General features: G+C 41.7%; 2 non-coding genes across 2 annotated transcripts; both read right to left on the reverse strand.

The window, feature by feature from the left end:
• Window positions 1-7,547: 7,547 nt before the first annotated feature.
• Trnac-gca (transfer RNA cysteine (anticodon GCA)) lies at window positions 7,548-7,619 on the reverse strand. Its single transcript has one exon. It is a non-coding gene; the product is annotated as a tRNA-Cys (tRNA).
• Window positions 7,620-9,899: 2,280 nt separating this feature from the next.
• Trnac-gca (transfer RNA cysteine (anticodon GCA)) lies at window positions 9,900-9,971 on the reverse strand. The gene has a single exon. It is a non-coding gene; the product is annotated as a tRNA-Cys (tRNA).
• Window positions 9,972-10,532: the final 561 nt, after the last annotated feature.

Consider the following 10,532-nt stretch of genomic DNA (forward strand, 5'->3'; position numbering starts at 1 on the left):
GTGGTAAGTGGTGTGACACCATAGAGACTTAAAGAGAGAAAGAAGCTCAGCAGGGCTGCAGTCTTTTGGGTGGGTGTCCCCAAAGACCAATGCGTTAAAGGTTTGTGGTCTCCAGATTGGCAGGACTGGGAGTTGGTGGAACCCTGGAGAGGTGGGGCCTGGTGGAAGGAAGTGAGGTCACTGGGGGCGTGCCCTGGAAGGAAACACTGAGACCCACATCCCTTCTCTCTGTTCTCTTCCCAGCCACCAGGAGGTGAAGGGGCCTCTTCCACCATGTGCTCCCACCACGATGAGCGGTATCCACCACAGGCCCAAAGCAAGGGGGCCATGCAACCATGGCCTGCAACCAAGAGCCAAGTCTTTCCTCCTTCTAGGTTGTTTTTACCTCAGGTCACAGTGAGGCAAAGCTGGCTAATAGGAGGGCAGAAGGACCAACTGGAGATCTGATGTGAGGGTTTAGAGTGTCAGGACACATCAGCTGTAAATATTTTGTTTGCAGGTCACAGAAAACGTGACAAACAGGAAATTGATTCCGTCTCATAATTGAAAAGTCCAGGAGTTCCCTAGCTTCAAGTGACTTGCTGCAGAATCTGGGGCAGCACTAAGCCTAGAAGTTGGGCTGGAAAATGAACCAACCAACATGAAGGGTCACAACCTAGTAGCAATATTGACATTCTAGTCTGACTTCAGAGAAAGTGAAGTTCCAGCCCTAAGCTGAGTGGTCTGGAGCTACCACAGACACCAAGCAACAAGTAGAAATCACAGTATACTATGAAGACTCCAAGGTCTTAGAATGGGGCCCAAGATAAGGGATCAAGATCAGAATTGGAGCTGGTGAAATGTCCCCTACCCGTAGTCCCTGCTACTCAGGAGGTTGAGTAAGGAGAATCACTCCAGCCCAGGAATTTGAGACCAGCCTGGGCAACATAGTCAGGCAGGACCCCAGGGGCTGGCTTAGTAAGAAAAAATCTGGCAAATCGGATTAAAAGCTCAAGTTAGATCCGTGGTTCTAAAACTTTAATGTGCATCAGCATTTTCTGGAGGGTTTTGGAAAGCCCAGTCTGTTAGGCCCCACCTCCAAAATGGCTGATTCAGTGGGTCTAATGATGGGGGGACTAGCAGTTAGCATTTCTACCCTGTTCCCAGGCAATGCTGATAATGCTGATCCACTTTGAGAAGCACTGAGCTTGAAACTGGTGGGACTTGGGTAAAAGGGCTGGGATTATGCAGGGGTGTGGGACCAAGTCTGTATGTTTAGAGGAAGCATTTTGGAGCAGAGAACTATTCATGTTCCCTGAGTCTAATTAGATATCTGCATGTCCCGCCCCTATAACCTCCTTCATATGTCTTAGGTCACACTTTTTGCTCTAGGTTACTCCTTTCACCAGAGACAAGGAAATCACTGTAAAATAAGAATTGTTATCATTTATAGGGCAATGACTATGTACCATGCACTCTACTGACATGATATTTAATTCTGACATCAAACTCGGTAAGGGAGAAATTATACTATCCTTAATGTACACATACAAAGAACCCAGAGCTCAGATAAGCTAGTTAACTGGCCTCAAATGATTTCAGAGGAAAAGAATAAAACTCTAAGTCTTCCTAATTGTATTACAGTGAAAGAGCCACAGTCCTGTCAAAGCAGGAGCCCAATTTGCCCCAGTCAAACAAAATCCATCAGGTACTACATAATGAGTTTTAGTTGTCATTTTCAAAGAAAAGATGTACCTTGTTTAATGGAAGCTTGGGTGTGATTCATTTTCTTTTAAAGTAGAATATAATTGAGAGTCCATTGATTTTTTCTTCAAGGACCCCTGTTATATGGCAACCTTCAAAAGACATCAAAGTCAGGAGAAATCTGTGGATTATTTCCTTCCCACCACATGCACAAATGACCCATCTGTGGCTTATTAATGTGCAACTCTGACCCAAAGAATGAAGCCTTTCTAGCTCCATTGAATGCTGGGTAAATTACAGATGGATAGGAAAATTGGCCACAACAGAAATGCCCAACATATTATTTACATAAATTTTGATACTCCATATGACAAATACCATGCAGCACTTACAACTCATGTATTTTAGAGAAATATTTAGAATACTTAATGTCATGAACAGCATATATTGTTAAATGAAAAAAAATGGGTTTATAACTATTTTCAAAATTATAACTTAGGCTAATGTCTTGACTTGTGTTCCCACAGATGCAGACGGAATCAAGAATTCAAGTACAAGTTCACGTGGGAGGTGAATGCTAGACACACTGACGGAGGAGAGGGGACATGGGACGGGAAAGGGAAGGTGCTAATAAAGTTTGCATCATTCTTCATATTACTACTGTGGGAAAACACACTTCATTCCACTGGGGAATTCTGGGACCAATCTAGAGAGCACAGCGGTGCAGAGTTATCTCATAAGACAGTAAAGAATCTGGGGGTCATTTGGACAGCAACTTCTGTCAGTCATTGTTCCAGGACTCTTCCCATAGGCCATTAGTCCTGTAGCATTTCCACCTTGCCACGAGCAGGTGCAGAACAGGCTCTGGATGCCAGAATGACCTTTAGGTAAAGATATGCAGAAGCTGGCATTTGATATCAGGTTACTATATACTATTGCAGGTAAGGCCAAAGAGAAAATTGGCAGAGCATCTAATCTGTAACATCTGGCACACCTGAGTACCCCAGACTTCACCTGAGGCTGAAACCTGTACACTGCTATGTTTTCAGAAAGTGAAATCCCAGGGAGCAGGAGTAAGATGGAAGAAAGTGAGGCAGAAAAAGAAAGTTAAGTCAGCTCAAGGGTAGATTGCCAAGTTGACCATCCTTTGGGAAGAGTGCAACTGATTGCTCAATTTCATAAAGCCATCTGTTAAGAGGATGTATGCACTACTCCATACCAGAACCCGGGGGAAGAGTTCTGTATCTCATTGGGAAAGGTTTCCTCCATGGAGAGTGAACTGCTCGACACTTCCAGATTCCACTGTGAGGTATCAAGTGGGGTCTCAAGATCTCTCACATGCCCAAAGTGGGAGGGGAGGCATCATAAGGTGAGGGACCATAGTGTTTTGCCTGCGTGAAGTTGGTAGAACCCATACATATTTGGTTAACCCAGTGGCAGCCCGGATTTAAAAAAAAAAAAAGACCAAAGACCTCAGAAATAGTCGAGGCCCAAAGGATTGGCGGTGCTACCTAAGACATTTATATATGTGTTTTATGTGCATACATATATATATATTCCAACTTTTGTTTAATACTTAGGTATATACATAAAACACACATTCACTTACATGGTCATAATTACATTTCTAACAGACAGCAATCTTTTTAAAAGAGTAATGATGATCCAGCCAAATTTTAATTTTTCTCCTATATTCTTTGATATACATTTGAAGTTTTACATAATAAAGATATTTTGAATTTATAGCACTAAGACATCAAGTGGGACATTTTAGAAAGGGAAGCAGAGCATTTTTTTTCAAAGTAAAGAATAAATGAATAAATGAGGGCTGGAAAGGCATCTCTGTGGTAGAGTGCTTGCCTCGCAGGCACAAACCCTGGGTTCCATCCTCAGCACTATGGAAATTAACAACAAACAATGATTTATCTGATAGACCAGGGTATTTCCTAAATAAAAGGTTAAATCTTTTAAGAGATTGTTTAGAACAACAGCAATAAGTTGTTTTCTAACTGTGAGAAGTCTAACACATTTTTGTCTTATAATAAAATTAGTCTCTAAGTAATTTTAAAATACATTTTGCTAGCCAGGCATGGTGGCACATACCTGTAATTCCAGCAGCTCGGGAGGCTGAGGCAGGAGCTCACAAGTTCAAAGCCAGCCTCAGCAAAAACGAAGACACTAAGCAACTCAGTGAGACCCTGTCTCTAAACAAAATACAAAATAGGGCTGGGGATGTGGCTCAGGAGTGCCCCTGAGTTCAATTCCCAGTACCAAAATTTTTTTTCGTTGTTTATACAGCTTGAATCATGTATTTATTCATTCATTCAAGTAGCCCTACCAGTTGCTGATGATAAGAAGACTTTGAAAGAGTTGCCACTATCAAGCCAAGTGTGGTGGCATGTGCCTATAGTCCCACTGACTTGAGACTAAGGTAGAAGGATCCCTTAAGCCTAGGAATTCCAGACTAGCTTGGACAACATAGTAAGACCCCCATCTAAAAAAAGAAAATAATTTCCTGGTACAGTGGCGCAGGCCTGTAATCCCAGTGGCTTAGGAGACTGAGGCAGGAGAATCACAAGTTCAAAGCCAGCCTCAGCAAAAATGAGGCGGTAAGCAACTCAGTGAGACCCTGTCTCTAAATAAAATACAAAATAGGGCTGGGGATGCGGCTCAGTGGTAGAGTGCCCCTGAGTTTAATCCCTGGTACCCAAAAGAAAAAAGAAAAGAACTGTCACTATCTAGGGCCTATATTGAAATGGATAAAATATGTCATGGTAGCAAAACTTAGTACTCACAAAGGGTCCAGATGCTGTCCTAACTTTCTATTACCTCCACTACAATCAAGTTGGGACCATGTGACCAGCTCTGTCCAATGAACTGTGAGCAAAGGTGATAGGTGTCAATCCTGGGCTAAGACAGCTATGAACTGGTGTGATAGCTCCAACTCTCTCCATCCCTGGAACAATGACCTTAGAAGCCCCATTTTCCAGATAGGAAAGCTATAAGAAGGACAAGAACCACCAGATGCATCAGAACTTCCACGAATAAAATATAAATATCTGCTGCATTCAGCTACAGAGATTTCAGAGTTATTGATCCAACAAACAAAACTTATGCTGATTAATGCACATACCTACAAAAATTGCAGTAAACCATGTGATAACTAATCAAAGGCAGGTAAAATCAATGTGCTATGGAAATAGATAAAATGTGAATTAGCAAAGCTGAAGTTTCCACAAGTACATTCTTCTTATATTTTTAATTGACAAATAAAAGTTTTATATATACTTACAGTTTACAACATGATGTTTTTAAAAATGGATATATGTAGAATGGCTGAATCAAGCCAATTAAACCTGTGTGTTACCCCACTGTGTTAGTCAGCATTTTGTTGTCACCACGAATTATCTGAGATAAACAATTTAAAGAAGGAAAGATTTATTTTGGCTCAATTTCAGAGGTCTCAGTCCGAAGTCAGCCAGCTCCGTTGCCTGAGGTGAGGTAGAAAGACCATCTTGAGGAAAGAGCATGATGGAGCAAAGCTGCTAAACTCAGGATGGTCAGGAAGCAGAGATTACAGAGAGCAGGGGCTAGGGACAAGAAATACCCTTCCAGACTGTGCCCCCAAATCATGCCCACAATGACACACTTCTCTAACTTGGCACCACCTCTCAGTAAGGCCATCCAATTATGAATCTGTCAATGGATTAATCCACTGATAAGGTTAAAGCCCTCATGATCCAAGCACTTCCCAAAATCCTACCTGTGAGCACTGCAGTACTGGAGACCAAGCCATTGACACATGGAGACTTTGGAGAACATTCCAGATTCAATTCATAACATAAGTGTGTGTGTGTGTGTGTGTGTGTGTGTGTGTGTGTGTGTTTGAAAATCTATTAGCAATTTTCTAGTATATAATACATTGTTACTAATTACAGGTACCAAGTTGTACAACAATCTCTTGAACTTATTCCTGTGTAGCTGAAATTTTGTAACCTTTGACCAATATCTCTCCAGTAAGGGCAGCCCCCTCCTTCTCTTCTTGGCTTTTAAACACAGATACCTCCAGTGCTAAGTCAATAAGCAAGTGGGGGACTAGCTTTCACTATAGCCTGCATGTACTATAGACACTTTTCTTCCTCTGGGACCCACTAAGAGCTACAATATTATGGTTATTATTATTTAGGAAATGTGCTAGAGAAGCATGTCAAAACACATTGATACTGAAATCTAAAGATGTCCACCAAGCAATGTGTCTCATTCCATGTGGCGGGGGCTTGAAGTATAGCCCTGTGGCTGTCACTTTAAGATCTATTTCCTGACATGTCCCAGACACTGGATACTTAAAAGTTTTACCAACCTTGTAGATCCTTAAATTGTTGCAGTGTTTGCCTTCTATTCCTAGGATACAGTGAAAAGGGCACTCCACCCTTGTAATATTTTTCCTAAAAATTCATTACCATAGTGCATGCCTGTCATCTCAGAGACTCATGAGGCTGTGGCAAGAGGATCACAAGATTGAGGCCAGCCTCAGCAACTTAGCAAGACCCTGACTCAAAAAATTATAATGACTGGGGATGTAGTTCAGAGGTAGAGCACCCCTGGTTTCAATCACCAGCAACACACACACACACACACACACACACACACACACACACAAACACATAGGTCATAAGTCCTGTTCAATCATGAGAAAATACCAAAAAACCCAAGGGGTAAAGGACAGTCTGCAAAATACTTGACTGGGACATTTCAAAGATGTTAATGTTATAAGAAAGAGATGAAGGGAAGGAGATAAACAGGAAGGAGGGAAGGAAGGAAGGGTTAAAGACTAATAAACTGTCAGAGTTTGCAAAGAACTAAAGACAGATTAAAACTAAATGCAGGATTTGGGGATTTAGCTCAGGGGTAGAGCCCTTGCTTAGCATGCACAAGGTCCTAAGTTCAGTCCTCGACCCTGAAAAAAAAAAAAAAAGAACTATATACAGCATAATATCCTGGATTGGATCCTAGGACAGGAAAAAAAGAAAAGAAAAGCATTAGCATAAAAAATAAATTAGTGAGATCCGAATAAAAATCTGTGGCTTCATTAACAGTATTGCACCAGTGTTTATTTCATAGTTTGAAAGGTTATTGTAAGAGGCTAATGCTAGGGGAAGGTGCAGGAAGGCTATCTTTACAACTCCTTGATAAATCTGAAATTTATAAACTTTACTGGAAAGTATAAAATAGAAGAAGAAAGGGAGATGAAAATTGTCTAATTAATAAGACTGAATATACAGAAAAGGAGAAACAAAGCTATGCATAAGAAAGTATGTGTATGTGTCTGTCTGTATATCTGTCTGTGACTGTGTCCAAGTGTATGCTAGAGAAGGGTGAATGTAGAGCCAGTAGCTCTACCATGAGGAGACAAATGAGCCTAAGCTTTTTTTTTATTTTTATTTTTTTTACAGTTTATCAATATCTAAGGTATTTATTATTTTCAAAAAAACTGCACAAAGTCTCTAGATAGCTAGATAATGACAGTATTTACATAATATATTTAACTAATTCTTTTTTTATTTTTTATTGGTTGTTCAAAACCTTACAAAGCTCTTGACATATCATATTTCAAACATTAGTTTCAAGTGAGTTATTGGAAAGGTAGCAGAATACAACAGTCACTAGCATGGCATTATGTAAAAATGTGAATGTGTAACCGATGTGATTCTGCAATCTGTATTTGGGGTAAAAATGGGAGCCTAAGCTTTTGCATGAGCCTTGGAGTAAATGCCTCCTTATGTTTTGAGCCCTAGACACCTAGCTTACCTTAATTTAGTCCAGGACTTTTAATGATGCTGCCAAGAGAAGCAAAAGTATCCTCTAGGGGGCACCTGGATTTGAACCAGGGACCTCTTGATCTGCAGTCAAATGCTCTACCACTGAGCTATACCCCCATGACAGTGAGGAGCTTCATATAAACATTTATTCCATTTTCATGACCTACTTACATCACACCTCATAAATACCTTTGTGTCTGAGATTCCTCTAAGACTTCAAATCATCCTCAGTTCTCTTCTAGCCACACCATCTCTTTTTCTCCCAGAGCACACATGCTTTTTTTTTTCCCAGCGCCTAAAGCTCAGTGCTACCTTCTCAGTATGATTTTCTAGCTTTTAATACATACTCCCAACTGCCTATTGATCTCTGGGCAAATCAATGAATGTTTTAAGCATTGAGAGTCACCAGCAAGTCTTGGACAAGGAAGGGACCTTAACTGGGTATCCACAAAGTCCTTCAGAAACTCATGGCTTGCCTCTGAAATTATAGGCAAATATGGTATATATGCATGTATTTGTAATTATGTCATTGTATAAGTGTGTGTTTATGTATATTATGGTATTGGTGCATGTTTTCATCAAATTTTCAAAGGGGCTTCACCCAAGGTCAATAGACTCATTTTACAGTTAAAAACAAAAACAAACAATAAAACCCCTCTAGATGTTCTATAGTTCAAAATTCACTATATAGATCAACTCCTTTGTAAATCCCTTCACAATAAACTCCAAGTCTCTTCCGGTTCCTGTTCCCTTGAGTTCCAGTCTGAGAACTCTTAACCTTGTGTAGTTCTAAGATGGAGAAAGAAGGTCCAGGAAATTTCTACCGCTGTGACAAATTCTCCACGCCAAGACCTGTCAGCCACCGTGGGGCCAGGGGGTCAACAGCAGCCTGTGCTGGGGTTCATGCACTCTCTGAGGACCCAGACAGCTACTCCCAGCTTAACCATCTGATGCCTCCCTCCCTACCTTGATTGGTGACACCACTGTGTATTTGACACCACTGTGTATTTGGTCATTGGTCATCGAGGCCAAAACACTTGAGGCAACTCTAGGCTCCTCGTATCTCTTTTCCCCAGCCCCAGTTAATCCCAGAGTGCTACTGACGTCCACTATGACACAGTTTGAGTCTATCCTCACTGCTGCACCGTGACAGCCTCCATCTCCTAAACAGCCTCCCAGCCTCCACCCCCACATCCCACCTCCTCTGCTCCCAGAGCAGCCAATGTGAAAATTATTCAGATCCCTCCCTTATAAACGCCTTCACAACCAACTCCAAGTCTCTTAGGATACGGGCAAAGTCTTACTCCTGCCATGTCTACCTGTCTCTTCAGCATCATCTTCTGATTCTCCCACATGGCACTCTGTACCCTAGCTCCTTCCAGCTGCATCCATCTGGCTCCAGCTCTGCCCCTGCTGTTTTTTCTGCCTAGAACTGCAATCACCCTTCCACCACCCCCACCTCCACTCCACTCGCCATCTGTGAGGTATTATTCATCTCTGAAACCCCGATTGGCCATCATTTGCTCTCTGAAGGCTGCCATAACGTCCCCTCCCCTAGACAGAAGCAATCACTGCCTTTTCTGCTTTACTGAACCTGGCGCAGTTATTCCCTCTGCTTTTTTATTGCATATGCTACATCCGATCAGGAGCAGATGGAGGCTGGGGGCAGTTTCTGTTCACTTCTGGGTTCATCCTTTGCCTGGCTCTAGCACATAGTAGATGCTCAGTGTGTGCTATTCAAACTGACTTAAAGACTCAGTGTAGCCTGGGCTGTGCATGAGAGTGACACCCAAAACGAGGACCAGACCCTGAGCCCTGTGCCCAATGTGGGGGAACTTGGGGCATGGAAGATAACAGAAATTTCTCAAACTCCAGAGAGAGAAAAAAGTGTCCAGTTCCTTAAAACCTCAGGTCAGTTCATGTTTACCCCCAGAAATGTTCTGCAAAGTGTGCCTGCAAAGTGTGGGCACGGTCACTAAGTTGCTGGGATCTCCTTGCAGCCAGAAAGTTCTAACACTGGATGAAGCAATCCTAGAACCTTGAGAACACTGTTACAAAGCTCTTGACATTAGAAGAGTATAAGTAGCAATAGTAAAGTTACTGAGAGCATGTGATCTGAGTTCAAATTCTGAATCTTCCTTTTATTGCTTTTTGACCTTGAGCAGGAAGCATCTTTTGAGTCTCAGGCTCCCCATGTAAAATGGAAATACTGACAGTATGTATCTTGTAAAATTTGAGTGAGAAATGAAGGGGATAATTAATGGAAGGAGTCCACACTGGTGCTTGTCATATACTTAAGAATGCAAGGGACACTAATATTCAATTAGCGGTGAGCACAGAAGATAATATATAAAGTGAGTCAATCCATATTCTTCTAAAGCCAAAACAAGAACGCACAGGGGGCACCTGGATTTGAACCAGGGACCTCTTGATCTGCAGTCAAATGCTCTACCCCTGAGCTATACCCCCCAGTGAAATGGATTTGTTTTTAGAGTGTATCTGTCTCTCGGCATTCTGGTTCCTAAAAGCTTCCATGACTCAGGGGAGCTATAATTAGAGAGAATGTTGCCTGGAGGGAATCTGGGTATTACAAGTCTTAGAAGAGGTTTATAGTGAAAAAAAAAAAAAAAAAAAAAAAGACGGAATTCTTAAGAACTAAGCTCTCAGAGCCAAAAAAAAAAAAAAAAAAATTCTCCTTGGACTTGCCAGGACCCAAAGTCTTATTCCTGTCCTCCATATTTCGCACTCAGCAAGCCTCAGCTCTAGGCAGAAATCATCAGGCTCTCCCCCAATGGCAACATCAGTCTAATGTGGATGATTGGATTCCTGTCATGCTTTCCTTAGCCAAGTCTCCTAGCAACTGAGATTCCCATTCCTCTTCATGACCTCACAGAACTGAGCTCATAACTGGCACTCAGTAGATATTTGTTGCATTAAATTGACTCTGGGGGAAAAATATGTCTAAATAACAATTTGTGCGAGATAGTTTTTCCAAGCCATCCATGTAAGATGATTTTAGTCAGATAAAAA

The sequence above is a fragment of the Urocitellus parryii genome, chromosome 2, assembly GCF_045843805.1.
Source record: "Urocitellus parryii isolate mUroPar1 chromosome 2, mUroPar1.hap1, whole genome shotgun sequence".
NCBI lineage: Eukaryota > Metazoa > Chordata > Mammalia > Rodentia > Sciuridae > Urocitellus > Urocitellus parryii.